Source organism: Taudactylus pleione, unplaced genomic scaffold (genome assembly GCF_031769625.1).
Source record: "Taudactylus pleione unplaced genomic scaffold, aTauple2 ptg000025l, whole genome shotgun sequence".
Taxonomy (NCBI): domain Eukaryota; kingdom Metazoa; phylum Chordata; class Amphibia; order Anura; family Myobatrachidae; genus Taudactylus; species Taudactylus pleione.
The window spans coordinates 155,737-167,622 of NW_028284427.1; the positions used below are offsets into that span (position 1 = coordinate 155,737).

The 11,886-nt window shown below is 43.7% G+C and overlaps 1 long non-coding RNA gene across 1 annotated transcript; it reads left to right on the top strand.

Annotated features, from left to right (window-relative positions):
* Nucleotides 1-513: 513 nt before the first annotated feature.
* On the top strand, nt 514-11,650 carry LOC148539612 (uncharacterized). The gene is made up of 3 exons (XR_015870093.1): nt 514-601; nt 5,276-5,388; nt 11,192-11,650. It is a non-coding gene; the product is annotated as an uncharacterized LOC148539612 (long non-coding RNA).
* Nucleotides 11,651-11,886: the final 236 nt, after the last annotated feature.

The window sequence follows — 11,886 nt, forward strand, 5'->3', positions numbered from 1 at the left end:
ATGTTGAAGCTCCTGAATCTTTGGATGCAGAATGAGTTACTCTGTTGCATTATACAGTATAGATATATATGGATACCTTGCATCTGGTTGATGATCTGATGCCTCAGTGCACTGAATACTTATAGTACTTCTCCCCCGACTTTCCTTATAAGTATGTTAGTTTACGCTGACTGACCTAACCTTTGGGTAATATATCCTGTTAACTATAATCAGTGCCGCAAAGGTAGTAAGGAATCCTTTAGACTGTTTCTCAAGCCCACTTCTAATTATTGACTGGCTGCTGAATTTACAACTACTGCTTGCAGGTGCAGTGTAGGGTTAATGTACTTACATTCCCTCCGAGAACAGGAATGTTGCACTATAAATCACGGCAGGCTGAAGTCAGTGAGGACAGCGGACAGTACAGCTTACTAGCGTTGGCTATACCCTGACAACACACTGCTGTCAGCCAGGCTGCTGCTGCTGCCGCTTATTGATTTCTCCACTGGCACGCCTCCTTCCTCTCCAAGCTGTGCGTCACCTCAGGGCAGGGACTGGTGGACACGCTGAGATGCCTCTTCCTCCTTTCAACACCCGCCGGAGATCAGTGATGGCTGCCGAGGTAACAGCCTACACCAGCCCACTCTGGCTTCAGGTCTAGGGCTCCCGACCAGTGCTGTTACTATTGCTTACTCTCAAGCAGCACTGGGGAGTGACCCAGCCTGAGCTCACATGGGGGAACAGCAGTCTCCCCCTTACTGCCGCTGCCTCTGCCCTCTATCACCCTAAATGCCACGTGCCTGGCTCCTCTCCTCTCCCGCCTAAGTCACGAGCCCTGGGTCTCCTCGAGCTCCTTCTAGTACCTTCCTATACCATTAGCCCCTACCCTGTGTGCACAGGCTCAGGCCATGACTTCTGCCTCCCTGTACAAAGTAGACAAATCACATACTGTACATGTCTATATAAATACATCTATACAACCTATGAACATATTAATCTTCATATTTAACTTTATATTTTACTGTGTAGCTAACTTATATCCTATACCCTAACTAAACGCTCTCTATGGTGGTTTTTATCATAGATATATGGGGCCATTCCGAATTAACCTCCTGTATACCCAAATAGCCCACTACATGTGCATTGGATTGCACAGGATGCTATGGGTAGTGCTACACTTTCAGGTGCCAGCAGCCCCACACCCTCTGTGTGATATCATGAGCTTAGGTGGCGGGGCTAACATAGGGTGCTCCGAGACCCTGCTACGCTGCTGAATGGGAGTTTGTACTGCAGGGCCTGCGCAACTGTTTTAAAGTGTACACTACAACTCTTATTGTTGCTAGAAGCAGAGGGAAGAACAAACTGCATGGGAGTTTGTATCGACAAGCCTGTGCCATTGTGATAGTGTTTGAAGACTGCTGGCTCTTCTGTGTAATTACCAGTGCTAGTTGGCAATAAACTAAGAAGTGTATGGTATAACAGGCAGAGGTAGACTATTAAGGGGTCTATTTACTAAGCAGTGTTAGGAGACAGAGTGAAAAGTGATAAGGTGCCAGCCATTCAGCTCCCAACTGTCATTTTTCAAACACAGCCTGTGAGATGGCAGTTAGGAGCTGATTGGCTGGCACCTTATTACTTTTCACTCTGTCTTCTAACGCTGCTTAGTAAATAGACCCCTAAGTGTATTATATTCGTCTTTGCCCTCACTGCATCAGGATGAGGGGATCAGTGCCATTGCAGTTCTGATGTTAGTGTGATACAATCTGGTGAATCAAATTACAGCCACTGCCCATAATCAGGGGGCAAATGCCACGGATACTTACTAGGGTCTCTGACAATCCCCATCGTATCCACCCAATATATAGCTTCTTATTCATGTTCTCGATCTTAACACTTATGAACTTTCAACAAGAGCTCTCTGCTAGTTAACATTACTATTGGTACTTGTGTACTTTACGGACTCATTACCTTATTACATAGAACTTTCGGTGATGTCCGCTGCTACTTCTGATTCTTTGGTTGTTTTTTTCAGCCACAAACTGGAAATATCTTCTAAAATCACTTTGCAAGGATAACGGTTATTTAGGCTAGTCCTCCACATAAACTCGGGATGAGAAAACATTCATTGGGTTTTCTCTGTAATGAGTCCATAAAGTACACAAGTGCCAATACATTATTATTATTATTATTATTATTATTATCCTTTATTTATATGGCGCCACAAGTGTTCCGCAGCGCCTTACATAGTATATAAAACTAGTAAGTGAACAAAAAAATAAATAAAAACAAGTAAATTACAGTACAGTGAAAGACATTATGTACAGTACATTTCTGCAATAGTGATTAAAACACACAATAAGCAGCAGGGAGTTGGCAGAGACGTGTTAGGTGCCCTTATGAGGAGTAAGGAGTAGAAGAAAGTGTAAAGAGAAGCACATGAGGGAGGAGGTCCCTGCTCATGAGAGCTTACATTTTAAAGGGGAGGGGCAGACAGACAGGCATGACACAGAAGGGGAAAATAGGGAGGAGAGAGTATTATGTTGGTTAGGATGAGAGCTGGACGGCATCATAACAAATGATTGTCTAAGATACAGGTTAGCAAACTTGAGGATCCCAAACACTGCATGTTTTCCAGGTCTCCTCACACAAACACAAGTGAAATAATTAGCTCTAACTGTGGATTTTTTTAAAATGTATCAGTGAGTAATGTGCCAGGAGACCTGAAAAATGTGAACTGTGTGGGGTCCTAAGGACTGAGTTTGAGAACCATTGGTCTAAAAGATTCCCCTAGGTTACCTGGCTTTGTGAGCTATTGCTTCCGGATTTAGAAGGTATGGCTTTTAGGCACCATGTAACCCTCCAAAACCTGAACAGGGGCTTTGTATCCTTTAGAAGCAGTCAGAAGTTAACAGAGCCCTAGGTCTCTAGTTTAGAAAATATGTATGTCATTCTAACATGTCAGTGCGGAGCATAAGGAATTGTTTTATTTGGTAATCATGAACTTTACAGTCCTAAATTATTCTAACACAGTGAACAGTGTGCAGACGAATGGCATACTTGCCTAAAGTATGCTAAATTAGATTTAAAATTGACCGTGTGGTCCCCCATATTGGCCCCAGCATTCCCGTAATATAGTGTCTAGGACAGTGCTTGAAGTGTGCCGGTATACAATGGGTATAAGAGTCTCTTTGAAAAAGCTCCCATGCTGTGGTGTGAAACATGTCAGAGCTAACTACTGGACTCACTGTGTATACTCGCTGACACTTGCTGTTTGCTGTGGAGACCCGGAGATTCTGGCTGCTTTATTGTGCGGCTGGACACGCTGCCACTGTCCCAGTGGAAACTGGGCACATCAGGAGATCTACAAGATCATGCACACCTGACTATTGTGGAGCCCTGGAGACAGACATTGTACTGCACAGCTGACACATTGTTGCAGTTAAGGTTGAGGCTGTGCACAATGCCTGATGCCTGGTACCTCTGTTTGGAGAAGTGCCTCCCTTTGTCTTCCCCTGTCCATATATTGTGTGCACAGCGTATGATTATACCTCAAAGCCAGCATTGCTATTACCGATGTCCAGAGAACTCCACAGAACCTTGATTGAGTTCTATTGAACTAGCTAAGGGACTTCAAATATATTGCATCAATTGATGTAAAATGACATTCTTCGAGTATCACACAATACAATCCATATACTGGTAATACCAGGTTTTTTAGGATCCACCTCCTTTAGGTTTTATTATACATTGTAGTGTATTATTGATTTATTTAGCTTATAATAATTTTCTGTAGTTTATAATATTATTGTCTTATATGTCATATTGTTGTTTAAGGATATTAAATTTCCTTTTATATTTTGATAAATTATATTGTGTTTTATTTTCAGTCAGGTCTTCTTTTCAACCCAATTAGCACAGATAATACAATTATTAGTTTTGTGTTCTACCTGTTTTTCAGGTATACATTGTGCCTTCACAAGCACATATCGTTTTCTGCTGCTGTATTCAATTTATTCTGTATGTACATTTTTATATTTTATTACTGTTTAAATTAATTATTTTTATATTTATTAGCGCTTTGGTATTTTTTGTTTCATTAATACTGCAGAAGAATGATGGAGCAAGCAAGGTGTGTGTGCATGTGTAGGAAGCACTGTCATAGACTATGGGTCTCCTGTTGCCTGTCTAAACTTAAACAGAAGACAGCATTACACATGCATAGTCTATATATAGAATATACTTTATATACATATTTGTGCATGAGCAAGGTAACGGGGGAGGGAGGTTGTGGGGGGGCTGTCTAGTTTATCAGTCCCAGGCCCCATGATTTCTGATGGCGCCATGGCTCCATGCTACATCTCTGCCATTACCCAGACTCTGGCCACACTCACACGATGTGAAGCACAGCTCAGGTGAGGGCGCCCAGTTGTGCCATGTACAGAAGCAGTATGTGTGTCTATGGGAGGAGAGAGCCAGCCTATTAGATATATGGTAGTATGTGGTTTGTGCATGGAACATTAAGCAAGACGTTGCATAATTCTCGGATATTGTGATCATTACCCCGGTGGGAGACTCCCCTGACCTATCCCCTGCTCGACTGCACCTGTCCTGGAACACAAAGTAAATGTAACCTCCTTATAAAGCGGGTGTCAGTGAGCTGTGATTTTGCAGCAGAGCAGGAACCAGCACTCCCAGCCAGCTTCCTTATTCCATGAAATGCACGGATTGTATTTAAAGAGGAATGCTCCCAGACTGACAAGAAATGGGTGACCTGTCATGCTGACGTGGAGGCATGCACTAATTTTCATACTAGCCACTTTTAGATATTCCATAGCCCCACTTCAAAATTCCCACTTCGACCACTGGTCTAGGGTAGGGCTCTTGAAAATGAATTCTGATATTATCACAGAACTGCCAATTACCGACTTTGGGGTATATTTACTAAGCCTTGGATGGAGATAAAGTACCAGCCAATCAGCTTTTAACTGCTATGTCACAGGCTGTGTTTGAAAAATTACATATAGTATCGAGTTGGCTGGTACTTTATCACCGCCCACTTTATCTCCATTCAAAGCTTAGTAAATAGACCCCTTTATTCTGTTTTGTTTTGTTGTTTGAACTTTTTGTATAACTAGGTTTCTTATAAATTATCCTATAACTGTATAAAAATATAATTTCTCTCTGTAAATCAATATGAAATACATTTCTTCAGATACATCCTACAGGTCAAGTAATTTTTCTGTAAGGTTTAAGGCAAATTATATTATTTCACCTTTCTTCTATAATTTGTACACAGGGTGGTCCAATGAGACACATACAATGGTGTCCATGACTGAACAAAGAGCGGAGCCCTGTGGGACTGACCAAAGCATCCTGCGGAGGTGGAGATTGATATTGATACCATCACAGGTAAGTAATCTCTTAATCTTTCTGGCTATAGAGACATTCCAGGCCAGATGGAACCTTAATGCAATTGCCAGTTTACTAACGTGTTGACTATTGCCCTTTAAATTTAGCTGTTCTTATGCAGCCAATGAATGTTCATGGGGAGTTATTTAGGTGTATATAATGGAGTGATGCATGTAAATCTGTCTCTTTATTCCAGTTTTTTTGACAGGACAGAGAAGTACACTTTATCGCTTAATTACCTTTAATAAAGTCTTAATTTACTGTTTTTTCTTTCTCCTAATCTCTTCCTCTACTTCCACTCTCCTATTATTCTCCCTCAACCCTCTCTCCCACTGTTTTTTCTTTCTTTCCCCACCCATCTTTTTCTTACAACCTCCCTCATTTTGTCCCTTCCTACAATGTTCTCTGCTTATTTGCTGCCTCTGAGCGCTGCGCCTGCAGGTTAGTCCATGCCACGGGCGCCGCACGCTGGTGTGTGTTAGGCTTTTATTATTATTATTATTATTATTATTAACAGTTTCTTATATAGCGCAGCATATTCCGTTGTGCTTTACAATTGTAAACATTAATAGAACAAAACTGGGTAATAGACAGATATATATAGGTAGGAAGGCCCTGCTCGCAAGCTTACAATCTATAGGGAAATAGGCATTGATACACAAGGATAGGTGCTATATATTGCATTTTGGTCCAGCCAGAATGCAGAGTTTCTTGGTGGGCTGCATGATCCATTTACACCGGAATGTTGGACAAATGTCATGAGGATGTGAGAGAAAGACTATGTGTGAGGTTGTGTGTGGACTGTGAAAGGGGATGTAATTACATATGGAGGCTATGAAGGTTATGTGGGTGGTTCTGGGATCTGATAAGCTTGCCTGAAGAGGTGAGTTTTCAGGGATCTCTTGAAGGATTGGAGACTAGAGGAAAGTCGTATTGTGCGTGGTAAGGCATTCCATAGAGTGGGTGCAGCCCGAAGAAAGTCCTGTAACCATGAATGGGAGCAAGTAATGCGTTATGGATGAGAGACGCAGATCTTGTGCTGAGCGGAGAGGTCAGGTAGGGAGATATTTTGAAATGAGTGAAGAGATGTATGTTGGTGTGGTTTGGTTAATAGCCTTCTGTGTAAGTAAGAGTATTTTGTATTGAATATGGTAGAAAACTGGCAACCAATGGAAGGACTGACAGAGCGGGGCTGCAGACGATGAACGTTTGGCAAGGAAGATAAGCCTTGCAGCTGCTTTCATAATTAATTGTAATGGTGATAGCCTGTTTTTGGGAAGACCAGTAAGGAGGCTATTGCAATAGTCAATAGGGGAAATAATAAGTGCATGGATTAGAGTTTTTGCAGTGTCTTGTGTGAGATATGGTTGAATTTTGGATATGTTTTTTAGATGTATGTAACATGATTTTGAGACAGATTGAATGTGGGGAACAAAGGACAGTTCAGAGTCAAGGATGACACCAAGGCAGCGAGCTTGTGGGGCAGGGTGGATTGTCGAGTTGTCAACAGTGATAGAGAGATCAGGTTGGTAACTGTTATTGGCTAGTGGAAATATAATTAATTCTGTTTTAGAAATATTAAGTTTCAGGTGGCGAGATGACATCCTAGATGAAATTGCAGAAAGACATTCAGTGACACGGATCAGTACAGTTGGTGATAAATCTGGGGAAGATAGGTAGATTTGAGTTTCATCTGCATACAGATGCTACTGAAATCCAAAAGAGCTGATTAGTTTGCCAAGAGAGGAGGTATAGATTGAGAATAACAGAGGCCCTAAGACAGAGCCTTGCGGTACTCCAACTGATAGAGGTAGTGAAGAGGAGGCAGAATCAGAAAAATGAACAGTAAAAGAGCGATCAGATAGGTAGGAAGAGAACCAAGAAAGAGCTGTGTCCTTAAGACCTAGGGATTGTAGTGTTTGTATGAGAAGAGAGTGGTCAACAGTGTCAAAAGCAGCAGAGAGATCTAGAAGAATTAGGAGTGAGTAATGGCCTTTAGCCTTGGCAGTGACGAGATCATTTACTACCTTAGTCAGTGCTGTCTCTGTGGAGTGTTGGGAACGGAAGCCGGACTGAAGTGGGTCCAATAAGTTATGCGAGTTAAGAAAGTGTGTGAGGCGGGTGTAGACAAGTCTCTCAAGTAGCTTGGAGGGGCATGGGAGCTGGGGGATAGGACGGTAATTTGAGAGAGTGTTGGGGTCAGAGTTTTGTTTTTTCAGAATAGGAGTAATCACTGCATGCTTGAACAGTGATGGAAAGTTGCCAGTAGAGAGAGAGAGATTACAGATTTTAGTTAGGGTTGGGATAAGCACAGGAGACAGAGCTCTACTGATTTGTGAGGGTAAAGGATCTAGAGTAGAGGTAATAGAGTAGGAGGATGAGAAGAGGGAAGATTCTTCATCTTCATTTGTGAGATCAAATGAAGAGAATGTGCCAGAGGATTCAGGTAAGGAATTGAGCAAGTCACTAGCTGAAGAAGAGCATTCATTTCGGATCTCCTCAATCTTGTCCCTAAAATAGGAAGCAAAATCTTGCGCACAGATAGTAGCAGGTAGTTTGGGTGAAGGAGGGGTAAGAAGCAGTTTAAATGTGTTAAAAAGTCGCTTGTGGTTAGAGGCTTGAGCAGAGATAAGAGATTGGAAATATGTTTGTTTGGCAGTGTCCAGAGCAGCACAATAAGAGTTGTAGATAGTCTTATATGTGAGGAAGTCAGTTGGAGTATGAGATTTTCGCCACTGACGTTCAACTTTACGTGAGAGTTTTTGTAGATGCCTTGTTAGGTTAGAATGCCACGGTTGACGTCTAACTCTACGTGGTGTGTGATGGGTAGCTGGAGCTACTTCATCGAGAACTTTTTCTAGAATCTGGTTTAGGTGTGATGCCGCAGTCTCAGGAGAAGTGAATGTAGAAATAGGTGAGAGTTGTTGTTGTTGTAGAGAGGTAGATAGTTTTTGAAAGTTAATAGCATCAATATTTCTGTGGGGTTTAGGTTTGGTTAATTTCAAGGACGTTGATGTAATGGAGGAGAGTGTGCAGGTGATAAGGTTGTGATCTGAAAGAGGGAAAGGAGCATTAGTGAACAGGCTTTGGGCGGAGGCCACGAATGCGCAGCTGGGCAGGGTGGCGTGACCCCATCCCTGTAGGCTCATGGGTTTCCCGGCGCTGCTGCCATAACCCCACTCTGGCTGGGGCGTGAATATGCAGTTAGATGGAGCCTTGGCTGGGCATGTGGCCACCAGCTCCATCTGTGTAGTGAGTGATCAGCGACGGGCAGCGGCAGCTGCCACCGCTGATCACACTACTGATGGGTCCGGCTGCGGGAAAGTCTGTGCATGGGTCCACGCAGGGGGCGTGGCTTTGCCATGAGGTGTGGCCCACATTTTTGTAATGGAGGGGGTGCAGCTACCTGCCCCAGACACTGGGATCGTTCCTCTCCAGTGACCCAAACTGCCCCATTAGTGCCCTCTAATGTAAGAGGCTGTGCTGCTAGTCTGTCAGGGGTTGAGATTGTGACACAGGTGTCTGTTGTGACACAGGTGTCTGTTGAAACTCTGTCCTAACTAGACCTGGGGGAAGGTGGCATATTTAGTTCACCATTTTCTATGCAGGCTGCAGTGTTTGCATCGGATCAGGGTTTAGGTTCAGCTAACTAGCACTACAGTACCTGTTGATCTTTTAACATATGTCAGCCAGTAGTACAAGTTGAAAAGCCAGTAATCAATATTGTGGCTGACTAGGAGATCTGGAAAACATGCACTTTTAGGGTGCACTGATATAGACCATCCAGTACATAAGGAGACCAATCTGTACATCTATGTCCAGGGCAGTGCACAGTTCTTTTTCTGTCCTCCCCCAGATTCTCCAACTTGCTCAAATGATCTGGAATGTAGCCCACATATGACATACAAATATTCAGTCAGAGAGGATGGCCCTACTTATACAGATTCAGAGCCGGACGTTCTCACCAGAGCGCTCGCTCTGAATCAGGGCCCACCTCCATTAATATGGAGCGTCCTCCTGGACGCTCGTATAGCTGTGGGTCACCACCCACAGCATATACGAGCGTGCAGGATGATGGTCGCGATGGTCTTGACCATCGCGACCATCGAAACTGCGAGAAAAAGCCTGCAGTTGGGTTTTTCAACCGCAAGGCCAGGAGTGATTTTGGCTCTATCAGAGCCAAAATCACTCCCACTGACATCACTAGTGATGTCAGTGGGGCCGGCTTCAGACGGTAGGCGTTCCCTTGGGAACGCCTCCGTCTGGCAGGCACGCCCACCAAAGGGGGCGTGCTGTCAGTCACCATCGACAGCACGCCCCCTTTGATGAGACACTCCGAGCGAAGGAAAGTCCTTCGCTCATCGGGTCTCGCGCATGCGCACGACGGAGCTCCCTCCGTCGTGCGCATGCGCAGTGGGGGACCATCGACCCACTTGCGAAAGGACAGCCGCTCGCGAGTGGGTCTGAATGAGGGCCATAATTGCTTACTGTGCCTGCTGGTCCTGTATAGGCCAGAATTATTTCATTCCGTACATTCGTATGATGTCTGTTATAGCTGGTTTTAAGTGCTGATTATGCCCTCGTAATGGTAACATGTTAAAATCAAGCATTTGGAAACCCCTCTGTAGAAATTCCACGTTTGCCACTGAGCCCTGTCCCTTTACAAACAAGGGCTGTTAGGATTGCCCAAGCGGGAGGCACAGGCAGGTCCCTCCTATATATCGCAGAGGTCATGTGTGTGTCCAGTAGCGGTGGGATCTCCACTACCACAGTACACAGTTATGCCAGCAGTTATTTAGTCTCCCAAGCATAGAGCTAGGCTGTTTTGGCTCCGCCAATCCAGGGTGCTGCCTGGTTAGCTGCCCAACACTGAATCAGTTGTTACCAGAGGTGGGACCATGGCACCCGGGAAAAGTGTATGTCATAGTGCCCCCCCCCCCCCACCCACACACACACACACACTTCCTGTACTGAACGGAGCTTGTGGGGTATGGCAAGCCTGCGGGGGAATACTGGAGTGAAGAGTAAGAAGGCAAAAACTGCAGTTGAGGTCCTATTGGGGGAATAGAAAGCTTTAGTGATGCACTAATTGACATTAAGGGGTAGCTGCTTTGACACTGCCTTATTTAAGTATAGCACCTAGGATCTAACCATGATCTCCGTTGAATCATTGATATCAGTCGATAGAGGAGATGGTACTGTTTATTCTGGACATTTAACTTACATTATCAGAATACATGTGCTACAGTGAAATTCCACAGGGTGCACAGCTTATGACTGCAATTGCTGCCCCAAACAGCTTTCGCTGGAGTGGGAACACCCATTGGAAGCTCCATTCTCAGCTAAGCTTCTACTTTGCAAATATACATTGCACCTATATTAATATGAGTACTACTATTCATGTTCTGTCTACCACCATTATTATTAATCCAGGTCTCCTAATAATAAATGTATAATAAATAAATATCCATAACTTCTTTAGGTTATAGTGCAAACTAACTGAGATAAAACTAGCTGGTGGCCGTCATACTATGTAGCGCCCCATGAATTCCGGAACTCTGTATGGCGCCCTCTGTCCATTTCATGCTCCACTGGAACCACCCTCGCTACTCCCCCTGGTTTTGTTACACCTGCGTTGGGTGCATTGTCTCCCCATAAAAGGTTCCCTAGCATTAAAGTGTAATATCCAAGGTTTATGCAGTTATTATTAATGTTGTATAATAAAGGTTATTTGATATCTAAGGTTTAGTACATGGTAAGCAGATCGTGTTTGGTGTTGTACTGATCCACTGTGTCTCCACAGATTTCCGGTATCATCGGTGAGAAGATCGCAACATGCATCTGCAAACTATGGACTATAGAGAGTTAAAACATTAAAATGTACTGTGTAATGTTACCAGCTTAGATTAGTATGCATCGGGAAAAAGGACACAAAGGGTTGTTAGAGGCTGTTTGTGTCCTTCGAATTGACCTATGAACTATCCTGTAACAGAAGCACCTTTAAGAAGAACCAATGGAATCATGTCAAACTTGCCTATTGTATTGCCTATCCCTGTAAGAGTATATATGTGCTCCAGTCTTGAGTCTTCTTGCTGTGCTGTTGACGGATGTTTCTAATGCTGATGCCGGTATCTGGGCCCAGAGCGCGTGTGTATATAACAACTGTACCTTGGGTCTGTGTGATTTATTTGCGCTAATTGTCTTTAGATCACAGCATGTAACCATCTGTTTTTATATTGAATAATAACTTTTTGTGCTTTGGAACCACATTCAAAGTCTGAAAGCATTTATTGACTGTGCAACTCATTACGCTACATTCCGACAATTTTAGAAGGTATAGGCAGGATATTAGAAGGTATAGACAGGATTGCATAGAGGTTTTAATTAGGTATCCATAGTTGGGGACTCGCAGTGTTAATCATGCTTCCGGTCACTTGGTAACACTCGGTAGCGATCTTTCAGCAAAAGGGTGGGGGCGCCATAGCAAGAGAACGCATT